At 41.5% G+C, this 18205-nt stretch overlaps 1 long non-coding RNA gene across 1 annotated transcript in view; it reads right to left on the bottom strand.

Annotated features, from left to right (window-relative positions):
- LOC141987226 (uncharacterized) overlaps positions 1-18205 on the bottom strand; it is a 388498-nt gene that overhangs the window by 242194 nt on the left and 128099 nt on the right. The window contains exon 3 of the long non-coding RNA XR_012639473.1: positions 7769-7932. This is a non-coding gene — a long non-coding RNA (uncharacterized LOC141987226). The remainder of the gene's footprint in view (positions 1-7768; positions 7933-18205) is intronic.

The following is an 18205-nucleotide window of genomic DNA, read 5'->3' as shown; positions in this document are numbered from 1 at the left end:
TATGATCAGTATTGTAGGACTGACGATGCATCATAAACAGGAGGTAGCATTGGTTTATAAGACCCCAGCATCGCTGGCAATTACCATTAAACAGTTCCAGCAGATGTACTGGTAAACAGAACTCTGTGAGCCCGTGCCTGGGGTGTGGAGTTTTATTACTTGCTTCTGAAATAGCTAGTTCTCTGAGATCAGTTAGATGACCCAGGCCTGCAGGACTTGCTTGTCTATCTGAAGGCAGGCAGCCTGTTTGAGCATGTGTGGTGCTCCCAAAGGGTTAGCCAGATCAATTTTACTGGCACTGGGCCTACTCCTGTGGCCTAAGTGGTCCATGCAAATTGTCACAACATGGATGCAGGCAGTCTCACTTAGTGGTCAGAGTTGGACTTGGGAGTCAGGTCATGTCAGATATCAGGAAGTCAGAGTCTGAGAGAAGCCAGAGGGGAAACCAGGAGTCAGGCAAGGTCAGGTTACCAGGAGACTGGAGAGCAGAGTCTGGCAGTAAGTAGCACAAGGGAGGAAGCCCTAAGCAGGGAAACCCCAGTTTCTTGGACAAGTTCTTGTTCCTATGCTTGGTTTAAATACAAGCAGGGAACCAATCAGGACCCTCAGAGTTCTGCTAATCAGATCCCTGGACCGGAGTCCTCTGTCAGATGTCAGTTTCTAGTTCTGGCAACCAATGGCAGGTTGGAATTTACTGGCTCCTAAGAGCCCTGTGGATTAGGGATCAAGACTTGCAGTCCCTGACATGGTGAGACCTTGGTACAACTAAGAAATGAAGTGGGCCAGGACTTCTCTAGAAGCAAGGAAGAATTAGGGTGGTAAGAGATCTGGTTTCACACCTTGGGGGTGACAAGACCCTTTAATGTCCTAGATGACCCAAATGGGTGTGAAACAACTGCTGGGGGAAGTATGGATGTTATGTAGCGGGGGAGCTGACCCTTAATCTATGGGTTTAGGATAGTCATTTCAAATGTAATTACACCTATTGGGAGGTTGGAGAGCAAGGTAGCCAGTACCCTTTCCAAAAGAGGGGGCACAGGTGAAGCTTACATCATGGCCAGTGGCCAAAACTCTAGCAACGTTTGTAGTTTGGTTTCCTTGGTACTGTAGTGTATTGAAAACTGTGTTAAAATTGTGATCACTTTAAATTTGCAGGGGTTTCCTGATCCTTCTTGCAGGCAGGGGGCTCTGTAGGGAAGCCTGTGATCAGTAGTCAGTCTGTAGACAGGAAGCCTAGAGTAAGGTGTGTGGGTGTGCCTCTCTGTTTTACGAAACTCTCTCTGTTTGGGATTGTTTGTGTATTATCATTTCAAATTCTGAGAAACAAAGTATTCTCATGATGCAACCTTCCAGTAAGCACATTTTATGTTTCTATCTAATTTCTGTTTATATGCTATGAAGAAAAACACATACAAGGAAATTCATAGAGATAAACAAAATAGGTCTAGCATGTTTAATCTAATAACCTGTGCTTAGCCAGTTTTGTGAGCATAAGAATGCATGTGTCAGAAAAAATATACATTGAACAGGTGCTATAGAAATCTTCAATATTTATATCTACATGTGTAAAACAGTTCAGAAGGACATGTATTAAAACTGACATTGTTTCATTTCTAGCAGTCATATTTAGGAAGAGATGCTGTGCACTTTATACATTCATTGCCCTTTTCTTTAAGATGTTCCTTTACCCTTTAAAGAACATAAGAACGGCCATACTGGGTCAGACTAAAGGACCATCCAGCCCAGTATCCTGTCTGCCAACAGTGGCCAATGCCAGGTACCCCAGAGGGAGTGAACCTAACAGGTAATGATCTCATGATCTCTCTCCTGCCGTCCATCTCCACGCTCTGACAAACAGAGGCTAGGGACACCATTCCTTACCTATCCTGGCTAATAGCCGTTAATGGACTTTACCTCCATGAATTTATCCAGTTCTCTTTTAAACCCTGTTATAGTCCTAGCCTTCACAACCTCCTCAGGCAAGGAGTTCCACATGTTGACTGTGCACTGAGTGAAGAAGAACTTCCTTTTATTTGTTTTAAATCTGCTACCCATTAATTTCATTTGGTGGCCCCTAGTTCTTATATTATGGGAACAAGTAATTAACTTTTCCTTATTCACTTTCTCCACACCACTCATAATTTTGTATACCTCTATCATGTCCCCCCTTAGTCTCCTCTTTCCCAAGCTGAAAAGTCCTAGCCTCTTTAATCTCTCCTCATATGGGACCTGTTCTAAACCCCTAATCATTTTAGTTGCCCTTTTCTGAACCTTTTCTAATGCCAGTCTATCTTTTTTGAGATGAGGGGACCACATCTGTACGCAGTATTCAAGATGTGGGCGTACCATGGATTTATATAAGGGCAATAAGATATTCTCCGTCTTATTCTTTCTCCCTTTTTTAATGATTCCTAACATCCCGTTTGCTTTTTTGACTGCCGCTGCACACAGCGTGGATGTCTTCAGAGAACTATCCACGATCACTCCAAGATCTTTCTCCTGATTAGTTGTAGCTAAATTAGCCCCCATCATATTGTATATATAATTGGGGTTATTTTTTCCAATGTGCATTACTTTACATACCTTTATGGTGATGACATTTTATTTTTTACTCTCGTTATTAAAAGAATGATTTATGTGGTCTGTGTCAGAAAAAATATTATTTTATGAGGTTATTGACCAGATTATTGAAATGTCCCTTATCTCCTTGACAACCTGAAGTAATTTATAGAGTGTATTCTATAATTTCTTTAATTAGAATGCTTCATTGATCAATCACTTGTGCATTTGCTAGGAATTTGCTAATAAAGAATTGTTCTGTCCACTGTCATCAAGCTATAATATGGGGACTTAATAACTGAGGTACTAGTATCCAAAAGCCAGTCATGCAAAGAGAACAACTGGTTTCAAACAAAGGCACTATGCAGTCAGCACATGATAAGACATGGAATGAATGTCACTGATATTCCAGTGTTGCTGTTGGTCCCAAGATATTAGAGAGAGAGGATGAGGTAATATCTTTTATTACATCACCCACCTTGTCTCACTGGAATTACAATAATTTCAGATACAAAAGTAAATGTAGAATAACATTTTCAAATTTGTGTGCCTGAATTTAGATACCTAAATCCATACACAGGCATCTTAATCAGGGGCCTCTGAGGGCTCAATCCTTCAAGGTGCAGAGCACCCTCACCTCTCATTGAAGCCAGTGCAAAACATACTTTGGCTCCTTGCAGAAGCTAGCATCAGAGAAGTAAAGGCCTTTTACTTTTGTAGTAGAGACTGGGATGGTCCTTCCCCAGGAAAATGTTCTGAACGTACTCATCGCATTTGGTTCAATCTGGCTTTTTCATATGGGGGAATAATTGTCTGCAGAGGAACCCGTGAGAGAGGTATCAATATTATCCCTTTGAAGAATGATTTTCACCTACCAGCCTAAAGCTTCTTGTGGCAGCACAGTGTTTCTTACATCACACGTCCCACAGTGTGTCAGTTTTTGCAATCCAATATAACTTGATACCCTGTAGAAACAGGTCATGAGCTTTGTCAGTTCAAGAGTCAAATCCTAATACTTTTGAGATTTCATCATTTTCCAGTCCAGACCAGTTTGGTTATTTTCATTGTATGACATCTGCTTATTAATACCAGTTTCAGCCAACTATTCTTCCTATACATAAACATACATGAATATTAAACTTTATCCTTTTTAATAATCTACTTTCAAATCGATCCTCAAATGCAGATATTCAAGGCCTCACTGTGGTGGACCCTTGCTTTCCCACTCGGAGAGAGGCCACTCATTCAGGTTGCCTTCAGGCTTGTCTGGCCAAGGCACGAAGCTGCAGAACAGTCTAGGCCCCTGGTCTCCACCCGAGGTGGAGCAAGTCTCCCCAGGTCCTCTAGTTCCCAGCCCCACAATAGGGCTGGGCACCAGACAGTCATGGCCAGGCTTTAGCCTGGGCTTGGGGAGGCTCAAATTGCCAGCAATTAAACAGTGGCTACAGGGGGCTGGCTTTGGCCAGGGTGGGGCTCTGGCCTCCAGCAAGGCAATCACAGTCTATGGAGCTGGTTTGGGCCTGGGCTTGAGGAGGCTCAGGCTACCAACAAACAACAGTCTCAAGGCTGGCTTTAGCCTGGGTGAGGCTCAGGCAGGCAGCAAAGCAACAGCCTATAAGGGAGCTGGTAAGGGAGGCTCCTTCTTCAGGGCTAGAGCTTCCCTGCCCAGTGTAGGCAGTCGGCCACCCTGGGGTTGAAGGGGGCAGGGGGATGCGGGCCCACCCTACTCCACTGCATCCCAGCCCAGGGCCCTGGCAGAGGCAGGATTGGCTGTCCCTGCGTTGGGGGAGATCCGGCCGCAACAAGTCAACTGAGCCACACCTGGCTCTGCAACCAGCTGCTCCATGGCTTCCCCGGGCCACTTCCTGCCTCCCCAGGGTTTGGTACCTCTCGCTTCCAGGGCTTCTTGGGCTCCTCAGGGTACACCATGGCCGGTAGTCCGAGCCACTCCTCACCGGAGTCTCCCACTTCTGCGGCTATAGGATAGCCGGGGGTAGGTTCCCCTTCTGGGCACGGCAGGAGTGCCTTCTCCTCCGGGAATTCCACCCCATCTGGGCTGCAGGGCCTTCCTCTTATACTTCCGGCACTTCCGGCGAGGGAGACGGGGCAGGCTAGGCTCTGCCCACCCAGGGGTGAGTAGTGGACCCTCGCTCTCCTGCTCGGAGGGAGGCCACTCAGCCTCACTACACTCACTCTCACAGCGATTATTTCTCTTCCCCCATCATGTCTTTCACTAACAGCAATGTTTACTTTCTCCTATCCTTTCAACACAGCTTATGCAAATAAATTATATACCAAGTGAAAATTGAGATAAAAGAGGTGAGATAACAATATAATTGTATGCTCTGGCATTACCTGTGACGACTTCATTTTTCTGTTCACCTTTATTTCTTTTTTCCAACTAGTACCAAACTTTTGGCTACTTATTCAAACCAAACACTTTTAAGATTTCCTTCACTAACAGCATTGTCCAAATTACAAAAATGTGTGTGCAGGTAATAACAGGCAAACACCTCTGTCTGCTGCTGTTCGCTCTCTCAGCCTAACCATCCATGAACAACTTGAAATAATAACATTTCAGAAAACATACCTTTCTCAAAATGGCTCTTACAAGAAGGAAGTCACAGTCTGATAAATAACTTGCTGTCAGTCTTCTGTAGCTGAAAAACTAACCTACCCATGTTAGAGAGATCCCTCTTCCCAATTTTTTAGCATCACCTTTCTCTTTGTTTAGCTACTGCATGCTGTTACTTGCGATGGATTTTTAGCTCCCCAAAGCCCAGATTCAGCTAGGTACTTAAGCACATGTCTATGGGGACTACTAACATGCTGAAAGTTAGGCACATGCGTAAGCTGAATCAGGGCCCTAATCAGGCACTGGAGTGTAAATTCTATGATCTCTGGAAACACAATAAAGGTTTTTTGCTCTTCAAAGATAAGGCAGAAAAATAAATGTGTATCTTTTAGGCAAACCAAGTTGTAAAGGTAGTATTTTAGTATAATAGTAATAGACAAGATTATTTCACTTTAATTGGCAAATTTTATTCAATCAGTGAAAGAGAAATCTAGGCCAATATTTTTATTCGGTTGTATTTATTGTGACCAACTTCAAATTAAAGTTGTATTTATTTTTATAAGATATAAACAAAAGTAAGTACATTTGTCATCTTCCCTCCCCCCAAAAAAGTCATAGCTAAATTTCAATCTGAATTCCATGATTTGAGACTAGACTAGACTAAAACTCTAAATCTGCAAAAGCACCACACCACACCACAAGCAACAAAAGCACACCTCACTTTCAAAGTGTAAATTCAAAATTCAGATCCAAATACAAATCTGAACTTTGCAGCTTGGGCTTGTATCTTGTACGGATAGACCTCTCAATGTCTTTAAATCATCTATTTCAGGAGGGAGACCAACAATTCTGTATAATATTGAGTATCTTATATATAATATAAAATTAATTGTACTCACAACCAAGTTGCATAAGGTAATGACAAAGAAGTAGGTGAATGTAACAATACCTAAATATGTGCCTGTATACTGTAAACAAAAATAGATACATGCATAATATACAAATAGGATAAAACATTGCTGTTTCCGATAGTAATACTATTACTGGCACGTTTACTGTCCCTGAATGAATTATGAGTAGTAAGTTGAACTAAGCAATATGCAGCAGTATGTTATAGTCTTTCAAATTAAAATAATGGTTTCCTCAACACACAGTTCTACTGATTTTATACAGTTTCCCTTTAAATATATAATGACGATATTAAGGAAAGCTAGGAAGTGTTATCTTGCGTTTCAATATATTTTAAAAAATTCAAATGTATTAAGTCAGGCTACACTTCACATATTTAGTCAATTCTCAGTGGTATTTCAGGAAAGCTTTATTGAACCAGTAGATTGTTTCCTCTTGGATACCGCTGAGACATTTTCATGGAATTCTAAGATGTTTACAGTAAATTAAAAGCTAATTAGTTGAACTGAAATACCAGCACCTGCTCCTGCATTATTTAAAAGAGAGAAAAACATTTAGGGTTTCACAAATGGAGCTAATACTTAAGGGCCTGGATTTCTCCAAACCTATTTAATCATCTCAAAAGGCTGTCAGAATTACTGGGTTATAAAACTGAATCAGTGTATCTTAGATATTTTTCCTTCCTGGAGTTTCACTGTTGTTATTTTATTAATATTCTGGCAAACAAGGCCGACAATATTTATGATTCCAGCCATAGCATTAAAAATGCATATCCCATTCAGATTTTATGAATCGTAAATTGCAGCAGGAAATGAGCAGTTTAGATGATAATTGACTTGTAAGGATTAGAACTGTCCAGGTTTCCCCTTGTGCAAAGAAAAGGTCCATCTGAGGTCTTACAGCTACATGACAACCATTAATTCCCCCAAACGTAGCATCTATCTCCAGACCCATCTACAAGGAATTGTTTTGTTCTGTCAATTTTATATTTTGTCATTAACAAACTAGTAGTAAAGCAGAGGTAGGAGTCATGGATAGCCAAATGACTGATGGAAAAACCCAAGATGACTGAAATCAAACAATAATTATTATTACAATGTGTTGTAGGTACACATGGTTCTTTATATAACCCTTAAAAGAACAGAGTGCCAACCATAATGAACTTATAAATTAATCAGAAAAATATAATACATAGACAAACAGTTCCACATGAGCAGGTGTAGACACAGTCAATGAGAAGCTCAAGGCAGAAATGCTTTGAGAAAGAGGTGGGTTTCAAGGAGCAATTTGGAGAAGGGGGTCTCTTGACCCATAGGAAGTGAGAAGCTGTTCCATCCATAGAAGATGATACAAAGGAAGGTAGCAGGAAGACAAGTGTGGAGAGGGACCAAAAGGGAACATTCAGAAGAGACGATGCTGTGGAGCATCAAAAGTTTAAAAAGTTGGGGAGCTTGACCATGATGGGGAGGGAGACAGTGAAGGGATCTGAGGAGGAGTGTGACAGCACAGCAGAAAGGGAAGATACAGAAGTATATTCTAGCTTCACATACCTGAAAGTGCAGAGTAACATGTTCAGAAGATGCACACACTGAAAGTTAGATGGATAAATTCCTCCCTTGAGAAAAGTCTGTGGCTCCATCCACTCTGCTCCCCACCTCTCTTGGTCACAAGCTGATCTGCTGCACCTTCACCCCCCTAACCCACGCATCTGACCCTGCCTGTTACCTGATTGAAATCACAGCCTGGCCAGCTCCTCACCATCTTTGCCTCTGATGGCTCCCATTTGGGCACCTCTGAGTTGTTCCTGAGGTGGGTTGGGTCTCGGACTTCAAGCATGTGCAGTCCATGAGCACATGCTGATTGCAGCAGTGGTGTCCAATCACTTCAGCCTGAGGAGCAAACAAATTTTTTCAGAAAGGTCAAGGGGTCACAAACAATAGTCTGGGGCCAGAGGCTTTGCCTCTTGTTCTAACTTTGAGCCATTGAAGGGGCACTAAAGGAACAGAAACCACACAAAGTGCTCTGTTGGGGATTTCCATGTTGTGAGGGGTGTCTCCAGTGAGTGTACAATTGGCAGTGCTTGCTCCTACAGCTTCTTCCCCACAACCTCTGGCCCAGGAAGCATATCATGAGGGTGGCAGACGGCAGCTGGAGTGCACTTTGCTCTAGCTATCCATATAGTTGGCATATGGTCCCTAAGGAACTCTTACCAGCTGTGCATGCTAAAGCAGCCCTCAGGCTGTGTGGGGGCTACAGCAGAAAGTCTCGGCACCATAACTGAGTGTAGTTCTCAGCTTTTCCTCTTTTCCCCTCATCTGGGCTGCCCTAGGATGGCTGTGTTGGGGAGAAGAATCACCCTTCACTAGGTGCTCCATAGGCTCAGGCAGAAACAAACTCCTGTACTGCTCTCCCACATTTGGTAGGAAAGCAAATGATGGACTAGACAGAACTGCTCTCTCCTCCCGCCCCTGCAATGCAGTTGGGGAGATGCTGAGCGTAGAAGGGACAACACAGCTCACATGGAGCTTTCACGGAAGTGTTGGGTGGCAGCTGCAGAGGCAGTGCCCCCTACCTACTCCCTCGGCACCAGGGCTGCTTCAAACATGTCAGATTAAAATTCAATTCATCCTCAAATACAGTCTCAATAAAGCTGACTTTGGGAGCCCTGAAGGCCATAACTGACTGAAGGTCAGTGGCAGGACATCACAGGGCCTTCCTTCAGGAGGCTGCACCCTATGGTACTACAGTGAAGACCCTAGATGTTGCCAGAGCCTCCTTCCTTCCTCCTACACACCTTCCTTCCCTGCTGTTGCTGGAGACAAGGGGGACAAGAAAAGCATCTGCCACACAGGCATTGTGTCTGCTTAAAGCCATAGAGTAAAACATCAGAGTTACAAACAGCTCAGGAACAGAGGTTGTTTATAACTCTGAAACGTTTGTAACTCTGAACAAAACGTTTTGGTTGTTCTTTCAAAAGTTTACAACTGACATTGACTTAATACAGCTTTGAAACTTTACTATGCAGAAGAAAAATGCTGCTTTTCATTTTTTTTAATAGTTTATGTTTAACGCAGTACTGTACTGTATTTGCTTTTTTTTTTTTTTTTTTTTTTTTTTTGTCTCTGCTGCTGCCTGATTGCATACTTCTGGTTCCAAATGACATGTGTGGTTGACTGGGCAGTCCGTAACTTTGGTGTTCATAACTCTCAGGTTCTTCTGTACAGGGTAATGGGAATTTAATTGGTCAGGCTTTCAGACTAAGTGCAAGTGTCTGGACCTGTGCTGGTGCTTTAGCCATTTCTAGTGGAGGAATCAAAACATCACCTCTGACAGGAGATAGATGGTTTCCTGTATATGGTACAGTACATATGGTTATAATGAACAGAATTCAGACTAGCATCCGTGTTAGTCTGTATTTGCAAAAAGAACAGGAGGACTTGTGGCACCTTAGAGACTAACACATTTATTTGAGCATAAGCTTTCATGAGCTACAGCTCACTTCATCGGACGCATTCAGCATCAACAGAATGTGACAGAAGAAATCCTACCAGTTTCTAAAGCTGCAAATTTGCCAGAAGCTTGCTAGTTAGGGAGCAACCTCTTTCCCCTTTTATTAATGGAGGATGAATGAGAGATGTAGTCTGGCCAGGGAGCCCAGTGCACCATGGCACCATAGGCAGATGCAGCTTAATGTCAAAGTGACTCAAAACTAAACATTTTCATTGAGTACAACACACAAAGCAAGCATTTGGCATTTCAAATAAAAAAATTTCTGAACTGCTTGTTCCACAAACATGTAAATGTTTTGACTTTTTGTTCCAATTCGTGTGAAAAACAAATGTTGAAGTATGACAGTTTTCCACAGGACAGAAATTCCGATTTTCTGTCTGGTCACTGTATACACAAATTAAAATACAACGTCAGGAAAGTCTGGGTTAAGAATATGTTGATTTCTTAGATTCAAAATACCAGTGACTGAGTTTCCTTTCTTGTAATTACTTCATATTACATAAGAATTTGGGGTGGAGGAGTAATCCATATGTGGTCAGTTGAAGCAACAGTTTCCATATTTTAACAAGACATGTTATGAATATATTTTATTTATCACGACTTATAATATGACTAAATTTAACTAATCACAGGTTAAGCAGCAAGTAGAACAATTCACATGGCTGTTCCAAAGCAATCACTTGCAAATCCTGCTGCTACATTTTTAATGTGGCTGGCTTAAGCGTTCCTCCTGTAAGTATTGTTAGTATAGTATTTTAATTTCTTGTTCTGATTATATACTTCTTTGAAGCTGAAGTCAATGCATTAACTAGACTCTCACCACCATAAACAAATGTAATCTGTTTCATTCATTGATTAAGCCAATGCAGCCCAAAGGAACATTTTACCATATCACAAGCTGAATTTGGTACAGTATTTATAACTTCTATTCATGCCCTCTTTGCAACTAGATTTTGAAATTGTAGAGGAGATGTTTTGTTTTCTAAAACAATATGTTCAGATAGATGGATAGGTCAACTTTGTAAGATTTACTAATCATTAGACCATTTAAATACACTTTGCCAAGGGTGAGAATATAATTTCTCCTTAATGAGACATTTAATGTTTTAACCTAAACAACAATATGCAAGTTCCAGCATAGGAGCTGAAATGGGGCTGTTTTTAAAGGACTCTTAGTTCTGTTTTTCTCTTCCAAATCAAACAGGTGCAGCAAGTGTAAGACCGGTGAAGAAAATGAGCAAAGGGGATCAAAAATATAGAAAATGATGCAAACCTTTGTCCGTGCCTTCAGTTGAATTGCAACTAAGAGCTTGTCTATACTTCCAGCTAAATTGGCACTGCTGTGATCGATGCAGCAGTGTCAAATTTAATGGGTCTGGTGAAGACAAGCTAAGTCAATGACAGAGCACTCTCCCATTGATGTCTGTATTCCACCTCTCCAAGAGGCAGAAGGTAAGTCAGCAGGAGAGCATCTCCTGTCAACATAGCGTGGTGTACCCATCGCTGTAAGTCGACCTAAGTTACATCGAATTACAGTAAATACATACGTAAATACGTAACTGATGTAGAGTAACATCGGTCGAATTATAGCTTTAGTGTAGACCAGCCCTAACTCAGATTCATTTATTGACCCCAATACTTCATATTCATTCCCTAGGAAATGGAATGTGATGAAGGAAATCTAAAATGCCCCATCTATTCCCTTCTGACATATTAGTGGCCTCTCCCATGACGAGCTTCCCCATGACATAAGATCTTTTTCCTGGTAATCCCCCTAGAATAGCTTGATGTCATTGCAGACCCAACGCCTTTTGAAACATGTAAATATTATGGGCCATGAACTTCCATATGTTCTGGGCACAGAAAACATTCTTGAGTGTCGAGCCCCAGAGCATATAAAGTAAGCAGCAGTTGGCCCCAGTGGAGAGGTCAATGAAGGTGCTGGATCCTAACATGGGAAGAATACAGGAGCAAGAAGTGGTACTTGAAGATAGAGATAGAGTGCTCTGGAGTCAGACTTAGAAAAGAAACAGATGAAACCTTTTGCACAGGCGCTGACTCCATGGGTGCTCCGGGGCTCAGGAACCCACAGAAAAAAAATAGTGGGTGTTCAACACACAGGAGCCAGAGCTTGAGTGTGGAATGTGATGAGTTCTGTGCTGCTAACAGCTTCTGCCCTTGGGGCAGGGAGTTTGTTTATAACCGAGGCAGGGTGATTAAGATAACAAAAGGCTTGTCATTAAATTAAATGAAGGATCTTTAGATGATCCTGAAAGCATTCCCAGGCACTCCAGTTAAAAGATAGGAAACAAAGGGTAGGAATAAACGGTCCATTTTCAGAATGGAGAGAAGTCAATAGCGGTGTCCCACGAGGGGCTTGTACTGGTCTGGGACCAGGGCTGTTCAACATATTCATAAATGATCTGCAAAAAGGGGTAAACAGTAAGGCAGCAAAGTTTGCAGACCATACAAAATTACTCAAGATAGTTAAGTCCAAAACAGACTGCAAGGAGTTACAAAGGGATCTCACAAAACTGGGTGACTTAGCAACAAAATGGCAGATGAAATTCCATGTTAAATGCAAAGTAATGCACATGGCAAAATATAATCCCAACTATACACACAAAATGATGGTGCCTAAATTAGCTGTTAACCATCAAGAAAGAGATCTTCAAGTTATTTGCAGTATTCTGGAAGCACTATGTTTCCAGAGTACTGCAAATTCATAAGGATCCTTCTCACTGTGCCTGGATTATCCTGAACTCATTCTCCAGCTTTAGAAGACTTAATCATTATCTCCAGTCATCAGTGGAGTAGATGTAACTGAATAATGTAGCTGTCCTTAACATACATCAAAACAATACCAGGGAACTAGATGTAAATAAGATTGCTGACACTTTCATCCAGAAAGCTACAGTGAGACATCATGGCTTTAAACTTTGACATTAGTGAAAACAGCTTGTAGACTGCAATGATTTGAATATACTGTAATTCATGATAATGTAATTATGTAGTTCATAATAATTTAATCATTATTAAAATAGTAAAGATACCAATGATAAGCACATTTAATTATTAGAATATGAAAGAAGTGTACAAATACCCCCCAACACACACACCTCTTCAAAAGCACCCACCGGCAAAAACAAAAGTCAGCACCCATGACCTTTTGGATAAATCATTTTAGGAATGGTCTCACTAATGCATTTGTAAATGCAGAAAAGCAACTGAAATTTATTTTGCTTTTGAAAGACCCACAAATGAGCTGGGGATTTGTAATTACAAAGGAAATTTAAATAAATATCCAATCTGAACTGAACTGCAACTGCCCAAGTCTTTCAGGTTTTCCATCAATATTTGCAATGTACTCAATCGAAAAAATACATGCAAGAGTTCATACAATAAAGGAAAGATTTTATGCTCACTATTTCAAGTAGATCAACCTCCTTTTACTGATTAATCAATATAGCTGGTCAAACATTTCCTACAGAACATTTTACTGTCAGAAAATACTGATGCAATGAAATCTAAACATTTCACAGGAACTTGTTGATTTTTGTCAGAAGTTTTTAAGGGAAATTATTGATGTGCTTCTGTATTATATACTTTAAAATGGTTTGATAAGGCTGAAATGAAAAAAAAAAACAGAATATTTTGTTTAGTCAAAATCTCAGAATTTTTCACTTTTTGTCCCAATTGGGGTTGGAATTTAAAAATCTCAGCATTTCCCACAATGGGGAAATTCACGTTTTTGATCAGCTCTATTAATCAGCTAAGTGTGGTCTACAGAGCTGATTTCTTCATTTACAGTAGTAAAATGAACTCATGCTGCCCTAAATGCTAGTAATTGTTAACACCTTTCATCTCGTTGGATGCTAGCACTTAAACTCTGACAAACACAAGTGTCATAGAGAGGTTGCACTTGTATTCAGCAGTGAAGGGGATTTATATGCAAAGGAAGTTCTGCCATTGAGCATTTGGTGCACTACCCCACTCTGAGAAATGGAAATATGTAATCAGAGTGAAATAAATTTTCCATCAGTCGAAGCTTATGGGCCATTAGCAAGTGTCAATTTAACAGCATAACACTTCCATCTTTCAGATGAAAGATCCATCACAGAGCAAGATGCTTCAGTGCCTTAATTCCCCCATTCCCTCTCCCACAGCTTGTGTAGCCCACATTCCAATTGAGAGTTCTAAAGTAACTGCAGCACTGAGGATTGTGAAAAACCCAAATTTGTTTGGGTTTTTTTTTTTCAGAAAAAAACCCTCAACCAGGTAGTTCTTGTTTTTTGTCATTCCTACTCCCCCCAGTTTTTGAACTCCTTATCCCCTCTGAAGTATTTACATGAATATAACATATATTTGGAAGCTCCTTGCTTTAAGAAACTAGTAGGTTCTAATTTAAGTCTACAAATGAAAAAAAAAACACCTTTAGTCTAAAAAGTTAAAAGGAAAGTGATGAAACTGGATGAATAAAAAAAATAAGAAAATTATAGTTCTATCAAGAAGCCAAGAGGAATGGGTGGAGAGGTTGAAGAGCAGGAAATGGCTAAGAATGGAAACAACTTCTTTTGGATGTTGAAGAGAAAGGAATGAGTGGAATTGTGAACTGTTAGGGGGAGCTTAGTCTGTTAAAATTTAGAAACTTCTAGAAAGTGTGCAGGGCATCTGAATGTGATTCTGTCCAAGCTGGATACTTTACCTTATTTATAAATCTTTATGGTATTTAATTTATTAGATAGTGATTTCTAACTATTAGCTGAGAAAGCTGCTAGTTAATACTGGAAAGAGGTTAGTTTTTGGTGAATGCCAAACATCAGTGTATGAATTTACCCATGCCTAAAGTTGAAGGGAGTGGTAGGAAAAAAGTGATTGACTAGACTGAAATAATGAAATCAGAAAATTTTTCTAAAATAAAATGTAAATATTGTCAAGAGCAGCAAAAGAGAAAGGATTTATTTCCATCTCAAAAAGTGCATAAAACAGGTTCCTTTGGATTCTTCAAAATCATATGTCATTTAAGTCCCCGTTCCAAGTTTCCTACCAGCTTTTCTACATCAACTTTATTCAGGAGCAGATCTGAGTCACAAGTCCCCTCAATTTATTCTTAACCTTTTTTCACCTTTATTATACAATTTCAAACAGAATAATTGTCACTTATAGTATCTGAACATGTAGTTATGCCAGACAATAACAATAAACAAGATGGAATTGGTAGGGACACAAGTTACCACATTCTGAGATACCAGGAAGTCTTTCCCTCTCCCACGATAGTCATCACCTCCTCTGATCTCCTAGTCTAGAGTCCTTCTGTTTCTGGTGCAGTGTTTCTCTGATTTTGGCCTTGTTCATTTAGATCTTTTATTCATTTGTAGGTACACTATTACTTAGCTTTTCTCCAGTCAGGTTTTTTAACACACTACCTGTGTATTTGTATATAACCCATAGGTTACGCATGCATAAAGCTCCCGATGAAGTGAGCTGTAGCTCACGAAAGCTTATGCTCAAATAAATTGGTTAGTCTCTAAGGTGCCACAAGTACTCCTTTTCTTTTTGCGAATACAGACTAACACGGCTGTTACTCTGAAACCTGTCATTATGCAAGGCACTGCATTTAGCCGTATGGAGTGGAAATCTATCAACTGCATGAAAAAACTTGTACAGATACAGACAGACATCATCTTCCTTTCCAAATGCAAACAGATGGACATCGTACCAAAAGGACTGAAGGTAAAAAATCCATTACAATCTACATACCACACAGACTATGCTGACATCTTGTGCCACACGCTCTCAAAGAAACTGCGGAATCACCTGATCAACATCCTCTACAGCAAACAGGGAAAGATTAAGAATGAGCTCTCAAAAATGGATACTCTCATAAAAAAACAACCTTCCACGCAAACTTCCTCGTGGCTGGACTTTACTAAAACTAGACAAGCCATTTACAACACACACTTTGCTTCTCTACAAAAGAAAAAGGACACTAAACTTTCTAAACTACTACATGCCACAAGGGGCCACAGCAATGGTTCCCTCAACCCACCCAGCAATATTGTTAATCTATCCAACTATACTCTCAGCCCAGCAGAAGCAGCTGTCCTATCTCGGGGCCTCTCCTTCTGCCCCTCCACCCCCATGAACATGATACAGTTCTGTGGTGACCTAGAATCCTATTTTCGACGTCTCCGACTCAAGGAATATTTCCAACATACCTCTGAACAACATACTAATCCACAGAGACCTCCCTACCAACACTACAAAAAGAAGGATTCTAGGTGGACTCCTCCTGAAGGTCGAAACAGCAGACTGGACTTCTACATAGAGTGCTTCCGCCGACGTGCAGGGGCTGAAATTGTGGAAAAGCAGCATCACTTGCCCCATAACCTCAGCCGTGCAGAACACAATGCCATCCGCAGCCTCAGAAACAACTCTGACATCATAATCAAAAAGGCTGACAAAGGAGGTGCTGTCATCATCATGAACAGGTCGGAATATGAACAAGAGGCTGCTCGGCAGCTCTCCAACACCACTTTCTACAAGCCATTACCCTCTGATCCCACTGAGAGTTACCAAAAGAAACTACAGCATTTGCTCAAGAAACTCCCTGAAAAAGCACAAGATCAAATCCGCACAGACACACCCCTGGAACCCCGACCTGGGATATTCTATCTACTACCCAAGATCCATAAATCTGGAAACCCTGGGCGCCCCATCATCTCAGGCATTGGCACCCTGACAGCAGGATTGTCTGGCTATGTAGACTCCCTCCTCAGGCCCTATGCTACCAGAACTCCCAGCTACCTTCGAGACACCACTGACTTCCTGAGGAAACTACAATCCATCGGTGATCTTCCAGAAAACACCATCCTGGCCACTATGGATGTAGAAGCCCTCTACGCCAACATTCCATACAAAGATGGACTACAAGCCGTCAAGAACACTATCCCCGATAATGTCACGGCTAACCTGGTGGCTGAACTTTGTGACTTTGTCCTTACCCATAACTATTTTACATTTGGGGACAATGTATACCTTCAGATCAGCGGCACTGCTATGGGTACCCGCATGGCCCCACAGTATGCCAACATTTTTATGGCTGACTTAGAACAACGTTTCCTCAGCTCTCGTCCCCTAACGCCCCTACTCTACTTGCGCTATATTGATGACATCTTCATCATCTGGACCCCTGGAAAAGAAGCCCTGGAGGAATTCCACCATGATTTCAACAATTTCCATCCCACCATCAACCTCAGCCTGGTCCAGTCCACACAAGAGATCCACTTCCTGGACACTACAGTGCTAATAAACGATGGTCACATAAACACCACCCTATACTGGAAACCTACTGACCGCTATTCCTACCTACATGCCTCCAGCTTTCACCCTGACCACACCACACGATCCATCGTCTACAGCCAAGCTCTGTGATACAACCGCATTTGCTCCAACCCCTCAGACAGAGACAAACACCTACAAGATCTCTATCAAGCATTCTTACAACTACAATACCCACCTGCGGAAGTGAAGAAACAGATTGATAGAGCCAGAAGAGTTCCCAGAAGTCACCTACTACAGGACAGGCCTAACAAAGAAAATAACAGAACGCCACTAGCCGTCACCTTCAGCCCCCAGCTAAAACCCCTCCAACGCATTATTAAGGATCTACAACCTATCCTGAAGGATGACCCAACACTCTCACAAATCTTGGGAGACAGGCCAGTCCTTGCCTATAGACAGCCCCCCAACCTGAAGCAAATACTCACCAGCAACCACATACCACACAACAGAACCACTAATCCAGGAACCTATCCTTGCAACAAAGCCCGTTGCCAACTGTGCACACATATTTATTCAGGGGACACCATCACAGGGCCTAATAACATCAGCCACACTATCAGAGGCTCGTTCACCTGCACATCCACCAATCTGATATATGCCATCATGTGCCAGCAATGCCCCCAGCAATGGGCCATGTACATTGGTCAAACTGGACAGTCTCTACATAAAAGAATAAATGGACACAAATCAGATGTCAAGAATTATAACATCCATAAACCAGTCGGAGAACACTTCAATCTCTCTGGTCACGCGATTACAGACATGAAAGTTGCTATATTACAACAAAAAAACTTCAAATCCAGACTCCTGCGAGAAACTGTTGAATTGGAATTCATTTGCAAATTGGATACAATTAACTTAGGCTTGAATAGAGACTGGGAGTGGCTAAGTCATTATGCAAGGTAACCTATTTCCCCTTGTTTTTTCCTACCCCCCACCCCTCCTCAGACGTTCTTGTTAAACCCTGGATTTGTGCTGGAAATGGTCCAACTTGATTATCATACACATTGTAAGGAGAGTGATCACTTTAGATAAGCTATTACCAGCAGGAGAGTGGGGTGGGGGGAGGTATTTTTTCATGCTTTGTGTGTATATAAAAAGATCTTCTGTACTTTCCACAGTATGCATCCGATGAAGTGAGCTGTAGCTCACGAAAGCTTATGCTCAGATAAGTTGGTTAGTCTCTAAGGTGCCACAAGTACTCCTTTTCTTTTTGCGAATACAGACTAACACGGCTGTTACTCTGAAACCTGTCATAAAGCTTCAATTACCCAGCCTCTGCATTTTTCCAGCTGTTTTGCAGTTTTA

Source organism: Natator depressus, chromosome 1 (genome assembly GCF_965152275.1).
Source record: "Natator depressus isolate rNatDep1 chromosome 1, rNatDep2.hap1, whole genome shotgun sequence".
NCBI lineage: Eukaryota > Metazoa > Chordata > Testudines > Cheloniidae > Natator > Natator depressus.
Note: the sequence above shows the minus strand (reverse complement) of the source record. Positions and strands in the feature narration are given on the sequence as shown.